The sequence below is a fragment of the Ursus americanus genome, chromosome 10 (genome assembly GCF_024610735.1).
Source record: "Ursus americanus isolate L20-20 chromosome 10, mUrsAme1.1.p, whole genome shotgun sequence".
Lineage (NCBI taxonomy): Eukaryota > Metazoa > Chordata > Mammalia > Carnivora > Ursidae > Ursus > Ursus americanus.
In genome coordinates, this window is record NC_142136.1 from 37,051,961 (window position 1) to 37,069,565 (window position 17,605).

The following is a 17,605-nucleotide window of genomic DNA, read 5'->3' on the forward strand; positions in this document are numbered from 1 at the left end:
GTCTAGACATTCAGTCTGGCATTAATTATATTTTATCAATTAAGTTATCTGAAAATTCTTGATATTTTATACATCTTCTTGTCTATGGATCTACATATCCCATTGTTTACTGGATTTCTCTTGTGTGTGCTTTCGATACTTTCAGTTTAACATTTCTAAAACAGATCTTGCTTCCTTTTCTGAAATTCATATTTCATTTTATATCCCCTATACCAGTGATTTTGAGTTATACAAGTCAGAAAGCATGTAATTATTTAATCATTGTCAGGAACTCTGAAGGATGTTGGAATTTACCTTACTGCAAGCTAACACCTCAGTTTCTTACTGTTTCATAGATATTTGCAGAGGATGTGTGACTCCTGGGTTGGAGACAATGGATTTTATTACCCAAGACAGAAGTAGCCAGAACTTCTAATGTTAACTCTAGTTCTCCAAGGCCCTCCAAATTCCATGGAGGCAAGCTAAATCACTCTAGAAGAATACCTAAAAAAAAAAAAACCAAAAACAAAAAACACCTGAACACTCGGTGGGTTGTGTGAAAAGAGCGGAAAACTGAACCTAATAGTGAGTGGTAAATAATCCTCTTCTTTGGGAAGATGTTATCTCATCCATAAAGTTTGCTTTCTGCAAACACAATCCTTGGCCCAATGTGGAATTCCTTTTCCACTACCAACAACCAATTAATCACCAACTCCAGTTGATTCCAACTCCTAAATATCTTTTCACTTAATCCATTAGCCTCAATCCTCATTGCTACTACCCTATTTCATAACATCTCATCTCTCACTAGGATTATTGATACGTCTGTTGCAGATTTCCTTACTTATCAGAACTCTGCCTCACTCTCCACATCCCTGATGAATCGCATATCTGGAGCCAGACTATCTTGATACAAATTAATTCCTGTCATGCCAGTTTTAAATGTATTGTTCTCATTGCCATCGGGAAGAATTGACAGCTTCTTAAATTAGCTGATATTAATGTCTTTCATCATCTGGCATCTGTTTACAATTTCTAGATAAATTTATTTCACCGCTTCTTCTTTATCATTTCCTTTTCCACATCCCTTACGTTAACTTCCCTCATTTCCCACTGCCAATTGCTATACTAAACTACTTTCTATTTCTGTCTCTCAACTCCAAGCCTTTGGATGTATATTTTCATTTACTTTATTGTGCCTACTCAATTTCTACTTGTGATTTTTTTTTTAATTCACATTTCTTCAAGTTTCAGCTTTAAGGTCATGTCTACCAAGACATTATTACTAACCTGTAAATAAGTAGCACATAGTGGCTCCTCCATGTGTTCTAATTGCAACTTGGGCTTTCCAGTTCTGAGCATCATACTTATGGTCTTTTCCCTAGCATTGGATCTCTTTGGGGACCAGGGACTACATCTTATTCTTTGAATCCTGCTATATATTCAACAAATAGAAAAGTGATTAACACACTCCTTTCTTAATAAATATTTGTGTAAAGAGAGAAGGGAATAAGTTACAAATATGTGTGATAATTGAAGTTTCCAATATGCTGAAAGATTAAAGATCCTTGAAGGAATGGACCAGGTTTTATTTGATTTTGTGTTGGCACCCATAAGAATGGTGCTTAATATGTGCAATTGTTCCTCAGTTTGCAGATTTTATATTTGTGAATTCATCTACTTGCTAAGAGTTATTTGTAACTCCAAAATAAATACTATATTTTCAAGTAATTCGTGAACATCTGCATGCGCTGAACAGCAAAAAATATGAGTCACTTGATGCACCCATTCCCATATGAGATAACGTGGTTTTTCTCTGTCTTCTTGTTTAAATTCTTCTGTTGTAAATAAGTGTCCTTTTCAGTATCTATAGTGCCATGTTTTTGCATTTTTTGTGCTCTTTTCTGCATGATATTTTTTTTTTCTGTTTACAAAATGGCCCCCAAGTGAGTGCTGTCTAGGGTTCCTAAATGCAATTAGCCTGTTATGTGCCTTATGGAGAAAATGCCTGTGTTAGATAATCTTCCTTCAGGCATGAATTATAGTGCTGTTGGCAGTGAATTCAATGTTACTGAGTCAACAACACTACTAAACAAGGTGTCAAACTACTAAACAATGTACTAAACAAGGTGTTAAACAGAAACACACATAAAACGAGGTCATGTATTTATTGGTCAATGGAAATATTGTGACCAGAAGCTTACAGGGAAACTAATCTTGCATTTTCCCTAAGGACAGTGAACTATTATTTGCTAATTCAGTGTCCCTGTGACTTCATAGTACATGATTATGGTAAATAATGAGAATAGACTATAATTAGTTCCTCATAAATCTTTTACAATTAATAGTTCAGTGAAAGGAAGCAAAGAATGAAGAAGGGAGATGCTAAAGATGTGTCTGTGAAATTGTATTATGAGCTGTGTAACTTGTTCAGTATTTTCTTTAATAATTTGGTTGAAGATGAAAACATGTATTTATTTAATTGATAGATATACATATCTGTGATATAACTATGCAGAATTCAAAATAATCTTAATATGCCTAGGAAGTTCATTGGGAATCAGGGAGATAGAATTTAACAGGAATTCCTGGTTTCACCATTTAAAGTCTACATATCAGTTATCTCAGATGATAAAGAAAAATCTTAACAGTTTCTATGTAAACTTATCTAGAAGTTTAATTTTACTTAACCACAAGAAAAATAGGAGGAAAATGTGTTAAAATAATATGAGATAAATATCGGTTGCACTTTAGCTTTATTGTACTGCAGACTGAATATCCAGATAAATTGTGCTCTAGGGCTTTAGTTTTTAAAATAAGTAACAAATGAAGAGAGTCAATTAATTAACAATGTCCTGCTTTTCTAACTTAATATATGTAATTTTTCATGTTATTAACTTAAAATCCTTCTATCTATTATTGTATTTCTCATCTGTTTTCACAGTTCTAAACTCTGCAAGAAACACTTCAGTGCAGGTCGCCTGAGTGTCTCACTCATTTAAGCATCCGACTCTTGATTTCAGATCTGGTCATGATCTCAGGGTCCTGGTATGGAGCCCCAAGTCAGGCTTTTCACTCAGTACAGAGTTTGCTCGGGATTCCCTCTCCCTCTGTCCCTCCCCCACTCACATTGTCTGTCTGTCTCTAAATAAATAAATAAAATCTTTTTTAAAAAACCACTTCAATACAAATAACAAATAAATAAATAAAAAATACTGTTAATGCCACTTCATGGACACCCCCAAAACACACCTAACAGGGTAAAGAAAAATTCTGGTTCCCTTAGAACCAGTATTATCTTATCTAGATGTATTTTAAGCTAATAAGTTGATTATAAAAGCATAACACCTTAAGAATATTCTAAGCTTTATAGCCACATCCCAACACCATTTAAGAGTAAGACATAAACTGTATCTTAAGTAACCAATATTATTTGTTTTTGTGAAAACTACACTGCATATATTCAAGTAACACTGGCAAGATGATTGTGGTTGATTATTTGGTTTGGTGGTAACAAAAGATTGTAATGAAATGCACTATTTGTCTTAATAATCAAAAGATTTCAAGTTTATCTAAATTTTTACTGATCTATAGACAGAGCCTTTGATATTGGATTTTAATACCATTCATGTTTTGCTTCAAAGTTAGCCCAACCCTGAAAATACTCCATTTACCCTCCCACTTCCAGGCTTCCTGTTGGACTATTTTAAACTTCTAAGCTCTTTAACAAAGTTAAAACTTTAAAGCAGTTTAACTGTCTCTGAGGTCATGCTGCGAGGAGAGAAAGAATACATCGCTTACTTTAAAATTTAACCTCTTGAGGACTATGCTTAAGAATCTTTAAAAGAAACTTGAGTTTCTCTATTCTTGGACTAACCACCATATTGTATTTCAGGGAAGTCCAACCATTTCAAAAAAGGTGGGACTTTTGGGGGGCACATTGGGCATGTTCTTTAAACAGATAATTTATGTTTTTTGAACTATAGATTATTTCTACCTTCAGAAAGACTAAGTAACTTTTAAAATGATATTGTTCTTTTTTTAGAGGATGTAAGATTCTTTAGGGAATCATGGCCAGTTTCAAAATATATGTAATATTCATTACAAGATAATAACTATTATTAGTTATATTTATATTTATGTATAGTTATAATATTATAACTATATTAAATAGTTATGATTAAAATAATAAATTATTAAATAACTATTATTAAAAATCAGCATATACTGATTATAGTGAATATACCTTCTCTTAGTTCTCTTTAATATAGATTAAGCTAATTTATTTTATCTATACCTCTATTTATTAAGATAAAGACATGGCCCATGGAATAACTAACACATGTGATAGTATTCTGTGAAGTATCAAAAATTTAATTTAATGTCAAAGTTATCTTGAGAAAGAAGAACAAAGTTGCAGGCCTCATTCTTCCTGATTTCAAACTATATTATAAAGGTATAGTAATTAAAATTAAAATGTAAAAGTATTATAAAGCTTTAGTAATTAAAATTAAAGCTGTAATAAGTAGGGGCATCTGGATGGCTCAGTCGGTTGAAAATAAGAATAATCTAAAGGTTTTTAAGATGTGAAACATTCATAGAAAGATACACACCAATGCAGAATTTCCAAGATAATCTTTAATAAACAAGTGCAGTGAAGGTTTGGGTATGTTTGCTTTAAATTATCACAATGAAAAAATAAATAAAATGAAATAAAATAAAATAAAAATAAAGTATCACAAAACGCCATGAAGTTGCAACAACTAAAACAGGGTTTTCAAAGAATGAACAGGTTAAAGATCAAATCATATATATGAAATCTTGGTCCAGATATATTTAGGAAATTAAACATATAATAAAAATAGTTACTAAATGTAATATGAAAAATATGAATTAGCTAGCAAATGCTTTGAATGAAGTTGGCTATTGCAAAGAAAAAAATCCACCTAATTTTTAATGGTATAGTAGATTCCAAAATTTATATCCATTGTTTTGAAGATTAAAACATTTAATATATAAAGGAAGAGTAAAACAATGACTGAAAAAGATTGAAAGTTAAATAATAAAATGTGTTTTAAATTAAGTGTCAAATAAACTAGAAAAACTTTCAACAAATATGAAATATAGGTACAATATCCCCATTGTTTGAGGAGTAAACACATATGCACATGCACGTACACACACACACAAATAAGAAAAGCAATAGGACTTCAAAGGAATAAAGAAATGGTCAAAAAGATCAATGGAGTACCCAATAATTATTTGTTGAGTAAATGTGGGCTGATACAAAAAAAATCAGTAAGCTCATCACAGCCTTTTAAAAATTAGTCTTATTGTATGATTATAAAAGGCAATATATTACGACTTTAAAGATTAAAAATTAGAAAATATACCAAAAAAGTTAAGATCATTTTTAATTCAATGACCTAAAATAATCATTGATAATACTTGAGTATTTTTTCTTCTGTTTAAACTTAAAAGATAACTGATTGGGATGTGGGATGAAAAGGAACTCCCACTTCAGTGTAACATTGTTATTATGAAAGTAGAACTTGTCCAGGACAATGACTGAACATGATCACATAAATTTTCATTTTAGGAAGAAGCTAAAAGCTATGTAAACAAGAAATCACCTGCATATGATATATTTTTTTCTGCTTCATTACATTAATTGTTTAATTAAGTAAAATATATATTATAATCAGTAGTTTTTTTTGAGATGCAAATGTTAGAAAGCCAAATGTCACTCGGTTTTAATTATTATTAGCCTTGATAAACCACATGAGAGTTATCGTTTCCTTTGCAGCCTAGAAACATTTTTTGTCTAGTCTTTGTAATTTTATTCAAATCTTAGACTTAATATTATTATGTACTACTTTAATATCATGTAATGCTTAAGATATTAGAATAAAGTAAAATTCTCATATCGAGAGCTTGTTTAGAGGTTCTAGCAGAGGAGAGCAGCTACTCCTATACCCTTGGCTGAACAGTCCTCCTCGATCTGGAAAGGTAATCTTCACGCTACTGGCCAGTTAGAGGAGGGACATGCAATGAGTGGTGAGGGAGGAAGGTGATGCCTGTCTAGCCAGCCAGATATGCAGAATCAACCCTGGAGATCAGTGGAGTAACAGATGTCGCAGCCAGATCACCCTAACATCCCAAAATGCTCATATTGAATATCCTTTGTATACGCTCAATTTTGAGGTTCTGATGTAGAATTTTACAATAGATTTTAAAGTAGCTTTATAACGTGTCTAATCTAAGCTCCAGTATTAATTAGCAGTTGAAAATGTATTTCTAAAATACTTATTTTTTGAGAAAAAAGTTCTTAATCTATTAAAATGTTCAGTAAGAAGTATGCTGAATAAAAGTATTATAGACTTTCCTTCATGCTTTAAAGCTAATGCCTTATGAGTGAGAGGTATGAAAACTCATATAATTTGTGCTTATTGAACAATACATAAGTTTACAAAAAGGAATTCCATTATTTTTAATTTCCCCTTTTTATCTATTTACTGAAACAAAATAAGATGTTGATGTAAACAGTTGTAACTAATACGCTATGATAATGTAGAAGTAGGCATGGAGGAGAAGTAAAAACAACAGTGCACACACAATAAAAGGAGGCTTGATTTGTTTGGTCAATTATCTAATAAGTGGTATAAAATTTAATTTTCACAAAAATAATAAATGTAAAGTCCAAAATTCATATTGTCATGCAAAAAATTATTTCAATTGAACTTGTGCAGAAGTCTGAAAGTGACCTTGGAGCAACTGAAAGTCCTTTTTAATGTGTCTAGACAGAGAAAAAGAGCACTTAACTACTGAAAGAAGGTTACAATAGAGACAGCAGTGGAATATGAGCTATAATCACTACTTACCACCATCATGCTGGTCTCTGCTAACAGAGCCTTACAGTTACAAACCACTTCATCATATACGTCTGAATGATTTTTATGCTCAGTTTTGGTTATTATAACTATATATTCACACTGCTGTTGAATAAATGTGATAAAGTGCCAACCTAATATAGTGCATCCTTTTAATATAATTGAAAGTACTAACATTAAAAATTTATAGCATATGCATTATGTTTCATTTTCTTAAATGTTTTTCAGAACTCATTAAGACACTTTAAAGTCACTAAGAGTCCTTATTGTAATATGCCCTTAAGAAAATATTTTATTTTAGCCCTAACTTCGTTCAGAAATAAAACTTCACCTTTGAGGATGAAGCTGAAAGTTGATAGATGTTAAAGAGTCTTTTCCTTGGAAAGCAAACAAAAAAGGCACATTGAGGTTTAAGAGATTACAATACTGGGTTGTTGTTTTTTCTTTTCAGCACATTTATAACTTCTTTGAGCTTCAGTTTCATCATCTATAGAATGAGGAAGTGGGATAGATGATCTCTGATGGCCTTCCAAAAAAATAAATTCAGTGAAGATCTAGGTCTTCTTACATATCTGTATAGTGCAATACTTTTTATTTACTCCCAAACTACAGGGGGAAAAAATCTTTCTGAATGGACATTAACCTAAAGCTGTAGTCCTGCTGTTGTGTATCATACCCATTATTCAAGTATTAAAAGTCACATAAATGAAGATTCTAGAGACTCCTGTTTTTTAATATGAAAATAATGATTTGGGATTTTCTTGTTTTTTGGGTTTTCTTGGGGGGGGTTGTTTTTTGTGTGTGGGGGGTTGCTTTTAGGAGAAAACCACAATCAGCATTTGATTGTAATAAATTTAATTCTTATCTGATAATCTTTTTTAATTATTGGTCAATGGAGGGGTTCTTGGTTTGAAATGTTTTAATTTCTCTTGTTTATTCTAGTGTTTTTAAGCAATTTAGAGAATTTTTTTTTATTGATTAGTTGACAGATTTACTCTGACCATGTAGGTGCTGCCAGAGAATAAAGAGTATGTTTTAAAAGTAATGGAAGTGTAGCCTGTGATGCCTCTTCCATTCTATCCTGTCTCTGAGCCAGCCCTGTTCTTGAACAAATGGGCTTATATAGGCTCCAGGAGGGTGAGTTTCCAATTCTTCTCATTCCATGTTTCCCTGTGCAGCAGTGTTGACTAATTATGAGAACAAGTATGGCCATATGGAAATGTAAAAATATGATTTTTCAACCGTACTGGCTGATGTCAATGGAGAAGATCTGGTGATCCCAAAATGTCTCAAAAACTTTTGCCTGAACTTACAAAATAGATCCTCCCTTTTTTGTTTCCTCTTTTATTCCTACTACTTATTGACCAATTTTCATCTGGGATAGTGAAGGTTTAAATTCCATCACCAGACCCCCACCAGCTACAAAATTCTGTGCACTTGAACATTCATATTCTCATATTGTGGGTGTTATTTTCTGAAGAGCAGGAGTAGCTTCTTAAGTCATCCTGTTTTTTACCTGTATGTTTCCTCTTTAGAGATAACCCTAATGCTTATTGACTCTTCTCACAACTATACACACAAAAAAATATGCTTCTGTGATTAACCTTCCACAAAGTACCAGAGATTTACTTTCTTTTTATCTAAGTGTTCATAACTTAGTATGAAACACTTTCACTTTTTATATAAATTGGTTTTTTTCAGAAATTTCTACTTACTTAATTATTAAATATTATTTGTTCTTGAGCATACTAACATATTTTTGTCAACTTTCCACCTTATCAATTGAATTGCAAAAGTATAGTTTGAAGTGAATCATAAAGAATAAGTTTTGACTTGTTAAAACCACAGGTAGAATAACCCAGCTAGTAGAGGAAGCATGCTCAAAATCAAAGAGGCTTAAGGAGACTTCAAATAATTAAAAACAGCAAGCATCATGCCAGATAAGGCCACCTTCCCCAAATGGCTAATATTATGTAATATGATCCAAAGTCAAAACATTAGTCAAATAATTGTAATGGCATGCCCTTAAAAAGCATCTCATTTAATAAAGGACATGGAACATTGTGATAAACATCAGTCCCAACTTGCACCAAATTCTTTCTCATTGCCAAAGATATTAAAACCATGACCCCATCACTTCAATTCTGAAAAAAATTCTCGTCTTTGTATTTATTAGTCTACAGGAGATTTACCCTTCTTCAACAATAGAATCATACTGCCTCAGACACAGAAATATATACTCTCCTGCAAGCCACAGGACAATCAATAGAAAACTCCACTGAGTGTTTCACTGGCTCTTTGCCAGTCTCTTAGGGGGGAAAAAAATTGTTACTGATGTGCAGTATGATATCAGTTTCCTCTCTTAAGGAATATGAGAAGCTCTCCTCCAACCAACATTGGCAAAAGACTCAGACATCTCACAATCTAACTTTGTAATATACTCTCTCCTGGGACATCAAGAGACTTTATCATACAAACATTTGAGAACAGGTAATTAATGGCAAATAAAAAATCAAATTAGAAATATACTGAGTGCTGAAAAGAACAATGGAACTTAAAACATGACAAAACAGAAGAATTTTTCATGCAAAATTACCCCAAGGTAGAGACATTGGGTAGTATAAGTTAGAAAATATAAAGATTGAGGAGAAACCATATATGTTTCAGTTTGTTGACAAGACATGTACAAAGAGAGTAATTTATTGTTTTCCAAAAGTTCTGCAACAACACACATCGACAAATGAGGCAAATTAAGCAAGAATGTTCTGTACATTCTGATTGGTAGTCATTTGTCTTCTTTAGTCTGGGGAATGGGATGGACAGACACATGCTAGCGGTGAAAAAACATAATGCCATCTTGCCACTTACCCTTGAATTTTTAAAAATCCTAAACCATTAGAGTGAAAATACATGCCCCATTTTATTTAATAAAGCAGATACTAGATAAGTCCCATCTTTATCACTCAGTGATCATTTGAGAAATCATGCTCATTTAGCTTGATTTTTAAAAAACTTAAATTTTTATGTAAGCTTATTAGAGTATAGGGCCTGATATTTTCTATATTCTGAACTAAAATATAGCTTGTTATTAAAAATTATCTCCTACAAAGTATTTTTAAGATATAATGCACTGCATGGCCTTCCCAGGTATTTATGTTGAAATACATAAAAGCAAGGAGAAAGGAAAAAGAAGGGAAGAAGAGGAGAGGAGAAGGAAGGAGGTAAAGAAGGAAGAAAGGGAAATAGGAAGGAAGGAAGGGAGGGAGGGAAGGATCTTTGAGGTGTTTGGGAGGTAGGTTTACCCACATTTCCCATACAGCTAAAAACACTCATATAGTTCATTATTTGCAACTTGATTTGTTTTATGACATACCACAAGATGCCAAGACACAGTACAATAATCCATTTCAACTTGTATATTTACATATCACCTGGAGTCTTTCAAAAAACTCACTCTAAGTAAAACTGGCTAAAACTGTGGTAGGTCATGGATTCCGCAACATTCCTTTAATTCCCTAAGAGACTTAATTCCTCAAAGCCATCTTTTTGAACATGGTCCATTGAATGACAGAGACTTGAAATGATGAGAACATGAGAGGATCAATCATTATAATGACATAGTTGGCATTTATATATGTTCACGACTTGTTTGGTCCTTTACAAGCATGCCTTTGTTAATTTATTTCAGAAAATCTATGAGAAAATTACTATTATTATCTTCATTTAACATGTGAGGAAATTGAAGTTTTGACAAGTAAGAAGTTTAACAAAACCAGAATTTTCAACCATATTTTCTGAGTCTCCATCCCAGAGTCTAAAATATTGGGTTGTGACACTTATTTCAACAAAGATAAGACAAAAAAGTGCTACACAGATGTTGAAAGAACAATGGAAGCTAGCTTTTCTGATATGTTAGCAACAACTTCATAGAACAGGATGTAACATTTACTCTAGACCTTGGAAGGTAAATAGTTACAGTGAAAAGAGGGGTCACGTGTTATTATTCTCAACATTTCTAACACCTACTATAATGCAGCCACATGTTAGTTCTTAAAAATAATAAGTTGCTCACACTTACTTAGTAATTACTATGTACCAGGAAAATTTATAAGTGTTTTACATGATTGACTCATTAAATCCAAAAGATAAATATTATCATTATCCCTGATATACAGATGAAGAAATTGAATAATAGAGGTTAAGTAATCTTGAAAAAGGCACATAGCTAATAATTTGTAGAGACAATCTACTCCAGATTCTCATGTATAACTATGGGTTTAATAGAAAAAATTAACAATGTGCAGAGTACCCTGCATCTGGAAGATGCACTATTAAGTGTATTGGAAATTACAAAGAGTTAAAAAAAGTGTAGTGCAACTGAAAAAATACAGGAGGAATATGTGAATTACAAAGAGACTTGTTTGTATATAAGTATTGTATAAGTTATAGTAGTAATTTGTATGCCTTAGTGGATATTGGAATACCGTAATGTCTGTATACATTCATATAAAAATAAATGTTATTAATAGTTATCCCATAAATTATGGGTGATAGAAATCATTAGGTCTCTTACAAAGGAAGTATTTTGAGGAGCTGTTAAATTACTTGTAATATGCCATAGCATGCATGAATAGGGTGTGTGTGTGTGTGTGTGTGTGTGTGTTATTACATTCTGCAAGAATATGAAAGGAAGAGAAAACAAACAGATGGTGATGAAAGTGAAAAAAGAGCTAGGTTAATTTCTCTTCCTGTCTCTCTATGGGGGTTAGTTGGACATTTCTTCCAAAGGAACAAGCATAGTACTCGATTATGTCAGAGGCCATAGAACTAAGCTTGACTTTGCAGCAGATGAAATGGAATGTACAACTATATTTGAAGCAACCTGAAGGCAGGGGTCACATCATTTGTTCACTAATGTGTTCCTAAAACCTGACACAGTGCTTAGCACTCAAGTAAACATAAGAATTAATGCAAACTAAAAGAACCTCGAGATTCAGAAATATGTTTTCAGCTGCTGTGCTCTAGAATAATTAGGTTGGAAAACAGGTGAATCTGTGTAATTCTCTAGTCAAAATAACTGAACAATCACAAGATTCAATTCTGTTAGCATAGTCATCTGCTTCCAAGCTTTCTTCTGACATAATGCTATACACAGACACACACAGTATAACATTTATATGTAATTAAATTATTTTAAAATGTGAATGCTTAAAAATACATATAATTTTAGTAGAAACATTTTATACAGAATAAAACAATATAAATGAAGGGTAGTTGTAATAAAACAATTCAGAGGGAATGATGTATAAATTAGCTTGTTAAAATTATTGTATGAATAACATATCAAAAATTAAAGTTCAAAGAGGAAAGGAGAAGTAATCACCAATAGAGAAATGTAAAAGGTAATAGGTTGATATTCCAGTTGATGTTTTTCAATTTCTGATATGTTATTCAGTGTGACTATTTTCCATCTTTGTTTCCTTCCTAGTCATTACACATTTAAGAATAAAATATCTATTTTAACTCCTTCCTCACCCCTAATAATTGGTGAAAATTAAAATAAAATATATCTAATTCCCACAGTTGATAATCCTTACAGATTGCCTCTGCTTATGTCATGCTTCTTCCTGAGGCTGAATTGTGTAAAGAGGGATCAATTACAGAGAAAAGCTGGAATGACAGTCTTAAGTCTTCTGTGGCTTGATTATATCTAACGTTTCTTAGTTAAGTCAGTGAGACACTCCCTCCAGGCATGGATCATTGTATCATCAGCATCATTGGAAGAGAGAGAAAGACAGGAGGGAGAGAGAGAGAGAAGGTGCAAAGATACTTGCACTTACTGTATAATTTGATATTTCTACAAATGGTGGACACTGATAACTTTTAAATAGGTCACACATGTTTGTTTCTGCTTGACAGCATTGCTTAAAAAGAAAACATATACGAAGAGATATTCAATATGTAAACAATGTTGACATCATGCTGCTTTTTGAGGGTACTAACTGAAAGATAAAGAACAATTATGTGTATAGTGCTGTAACCAAATATATATATTAATATTCAGAGGTTTTAAGAAATTTCTCTACATTCTAAAATAAGAGAGAAATAATATATAATTTGCATCTTAGATTTTCCTGTTGTTTCTATCATTCAAATATTGTTTAATTTGGCTTTAAGTCTACATGTTTTAAGAATTTTTTTTAAAGATTTTTTATTTATTTATTTGACAGAGATAGAGACAGCCAGCGAGAGAGGGAACACAAGCAGAGGGAGTGGGAGAGGAAGAAGCAGGCTCATAGTGGAAGAGCCTGATGTGGGGCTCGATCCCAGAACGCTGGGATCACGCCCTGAGCCGAAGGCAGATGCTTAACCGCTGTGCCACCCAGGCGCCCCTTAAGAATTTTTAAGAACACTTTATATTGTGTCATATGAGGTGAAGTCATTTAAAGTCATATAAAGTCATTTTCAGCACTAAACCATTTTATTATTGAAATTTTCTAAAATAAGTGAAGCATAAGCAAAAGCACAGAAATTATCATACATGGACATTAAAATAAATGACTAAATTGATTATCAAGGGCAAAAATGAAAAAAAAAAAGAATGGAAAACTAAAATCAGGAGAACCTGTTGTTTTTGTTTTTGTTTTTCTTTGCATCATAAGAAGCTTTTAGCAAAGTATCTAGCTTTCTGAACCTGCCAAAACCTTATTGAGAAAATGGGAAACTATAGCTAGCAGCTCATGTCAGTCACAATGAAAATAAGAGAAAGAAAAATTCCAGCTGTTGTGTATATTATATTTGTAATGAGATAATTTGTCATGGCTCATTCTTTACCACAACAGTCACCTAATTCAGACAATGGCTAATGGATGTCACAGTTCTGGTAAGAGATTCAAAGACTCGAGTAACATGAAAATTGAATTCTGTTAGTTTATTAGACTCTGAAATGGTAAAAAATATTTTAAAAGGCTTATGAATGATTGAGGTTATCCAAACAGTGTCAGCCTATTAGTGCTGCAAGTATTCTATAACAAAAAGCTTTGAATCTATAATACTGTATTTGATACCACCTGGGATCTCAAATTTGCAGAAAGAATTACATCTAAAAATTCCAAATGCAATTGACTTCAGTGATTGAACCTAAAATGAACTTGAAATCTTAGGTAACTGGGTAATTTGTTCCACTTCCTTTCCTCTAATGCTCTAAAAAAATGCAATATTTTAAAATATGTTAGACAGCCTTTAAAGCTCAATTTAAAAACTGTTTTCCCACAACTAAGATAACAGTCTAGAGGATTCAAATGTGAAGTTCAGCCATTTGAGTATAACAGATATAGTCATTTTTTTGTGTACCTCTGTGTTGAAATAAAGTAACAGTAATTGACTTGTGAAGCCAAATTCAATTCAATAAGATAGAAATACCTATAAACTATAGATTTGATATGCAAAATTAATGCATGTTAATTATAAAAAAATGTTAATGTTAACAGAATAGTTTGGTTAGTCTACCAGCAAGTGCTTCCCTATGTTCTTAGGATAATTTTGTTGGTTTAAAAATACCAAACATACAGAAAAATTTGTTGAAGGCAACTTTCATATTAAAATACTTTTATTAGTAAAGCTTTCTTCCTATTTGTAGCTGATTAATCATGGCATGTGAAGGACATATGAATATTCTCTTCCAGTCAGGGAGCACTTACCAGAGGCTTGCCAAGTATTAACAAGTCTGATCTTTTGTAAGATTTTTTTTTTGATTAAGGATAATGATTTTATTACATTTGGATATATGCCCTGGAGTAGAACTGCTAGACCACAAAGTAGTTCTATCTCTAATTTTTAGAGGACCCTCCATAATGTTTTTCGTAGTGGCTATAGCACTACATTCTCACCAACAGTACACAAACTTTCTTTTCTCCACATCCTTGCTGGCATTTGTTATCTCTTGTCTTTTTTTTTTTTTTAAGATTCTATTTATTTATTTGAGAGAGAGAGAGATTGAGTGGACAAATGGGGTCGGGGGAGGCCAGAAGGAGAGGGAGAAGCAGACTCCACACTGAGTGTGGAGGGACTCAATCCCAGGACCTTGGGATCATGACCTGAGCCGATGTCAGACACTTACCCTACTGAGCCACCCAGGCGCCCCATCTCTTGTCTTTTTGATGATAGTCATGTTAACAGGTGTGAGATAATATCTCACTGTGGTTTTGACTTGTAATTCCCTAATTGTTGATGGTGAGTGTTTTCTCATGTAGCTGTTGGCTACTTGAGTATCTTTTGTGGAAAAAAAATGTCTATTCAGTACCTTTTCTTATTTTTAAATTTGATTATTTGTATTTTTGCTATTGAGTTGTGTGAATTTCTAAATATATTTTGGATATTAACCACTTATCCAATGTGTAGTTTGCAACTATTACTTCTATTCCAGGGATTATCTTTTTATTTTACTTATTTTATTTTTTCTTTTTCTGTGCAGAAGGTTTTTAGTTTGGTGTGGTGCCACCTGTTTGTTTTTCTTTCACGATTTTATTTAAATTCAAGTTAGTTAACATAGAGTGTATTATTAGTTTCAGGGGTAGAATTTAGTGATTCATAACTTGCATATAACACCCAGTACTCATTACCAAAAGTGTCCTCCTTGATGCCCATCACCCATTTACTCCATCCGCCCACCCACATCCCTCCAAAAACCCTCAGTTTCCTCCTCACAGTTAAAAGTCTCTTATGGTTTGCCTCCCTCTCTGTTTTTATCTTATTTAATCTTTCCTTCCCTTTCCCTATGTTCATCTGTTTTGTTTCTTAAATTCCATATATGACTGAAATCATATGGTATTTGTCTTACTCTGATTGTCTTATTTCGCTTACCATAATATACTCTAGCTCCGTCCACGTCATAACAAATGTTAAGATTTCATTCTTTTGATGGCTGAATAATATTCCCTTGTGTATATATACCATCTCTTCTTTATCCATTCATCAGTGATGGACATTTAGGCTCATTCCATAGATTGGCTATTGTTGATACTGCTGCTATAAACATTGGGGTGCATGTGCCCTTTCAAATCAGTATTTTTGTATTCTTTGGATAAATACCTAATAGTGCAATTGCTGGATTGTGGGCTTGTTCTGTTTTTAACTCTTTAGGGAAGCTCCATACTATTTTCCAGAGTAGCTGCAGCAGTTGGCATTTCCGCCAACAAGTAAGAGGGTTCCCCTTTCTCTGTGTCCTCACCAGCATCCGTTGTTTTCTGAGTTATTAATTCTAGCTACTCGTACTGGTGTGAGGTGATATCTCATGGTTGTTTCGATTTGTATTTCCCTGATGATGAATAATGTTCAGCATTTTTTCATGAGTATATTAGCCATTTGTATATCTTCTTTGGAGAAGTGTCTGTTCATGTCTTCTGCCAATTTCTTAACTGGATTTTTTATTTTTGGGGTTTTCAGTTTGATAAGTTTTTATAGATCTTAGATACTAGTCCTTTATCCGATATGTCATTTGCAAATAACTTCTCCCATTCTGTTGGTTGCTTAGTTTTGTAGATTGTTAACTTCATTGTGTAGAAGTTTTTATCTTGATGAAGTCCCAGTAGTTCATTTTTCCTCTTGTTGACCTTGCCTCCAGAGATGTATCAAGTAAGAAATTACCGCAACTAAGGTCAGAGGTCACTGCCTGTGTTCTCCTCTAGGATTTTGATGGTTTCCTATCTCACATTTAGGTCTTTCATCTACTTTGAATTTATTTTTGTGTATGGTGTAAGAAAGTGGTCCAGATTCATTCTTCTGCGTGTGACTGTCTAATCTTCCCAACACCATTGTTGAAGAGACTGTCTTTTTTCCATTGGAAATTCTTTTCTGCTTTGTCGAAGATTAGTTGACCATTAGTTGGGGTCCATTTCTGGGTTTTCTGTTCTATTCCATTGATCTATGTGTCTGTTTTTGTGCCAGTACGATGCTGTGTTGATCACTACATCTTTGTAATACACCTTCAGTCCAGAATTGTGATGCCATCAGCTTTGGTTTTCTTTTTCAACAGTGCTTTGGCTGTTCAGGGTCTTTTGTGGTTCCATACAAATTTTAGAATTGTTTGTTCTAGCTTGGGGAAAGTGCTGATGATATTTTGATAGGGATTGCATTGAATGTGTAGATTGCATTGGGTAGTATAGACATTTTAACAATAGTTGTTCTTCAAATCCACGAGCATGGAATTTTTTTTCATTTCTTTTTGTCTTCCTCAATTTCTTTCATAAGTGTTCTAGAGTTTTCAAAATACTGGTCTTTTACCTCTTTGCTTAAGTTTATTTCTAGGTATCTTATGGGTTTTGGTGCAATTGTAATTGGGATTGATTCCTTGATTTCTCTTTCTACTGCTTCATTACGGGTGTATGGAAATGCAACAGATTTATGTATGTTGATTTTACATACTGTGGTTTTGTTGAATTTGTGTATCAGTTCTGACAATTTTTTGGTGAAGTCTTTTGGGTTTTCTACACACAGTATCATGTTGTCTGTGCATAGTGAAAGTTTGACTCCTTCGTTGCTGATTTGGATGCTTTTTATTTCTTTTTGTTGTCTGATTGCTGAGGCTAGGACTTCCAGTACTATGTTGAACAACAGGGGTGAACATAGACATCGCTGTCATGTTCCTGACCTTAGGGGAAAAGTTCTTAGTTTTTCCCCACTGAGGCTGATATTCACTGTGGGTTTTTCATATACGGATTTTATGATATTGTGCTATG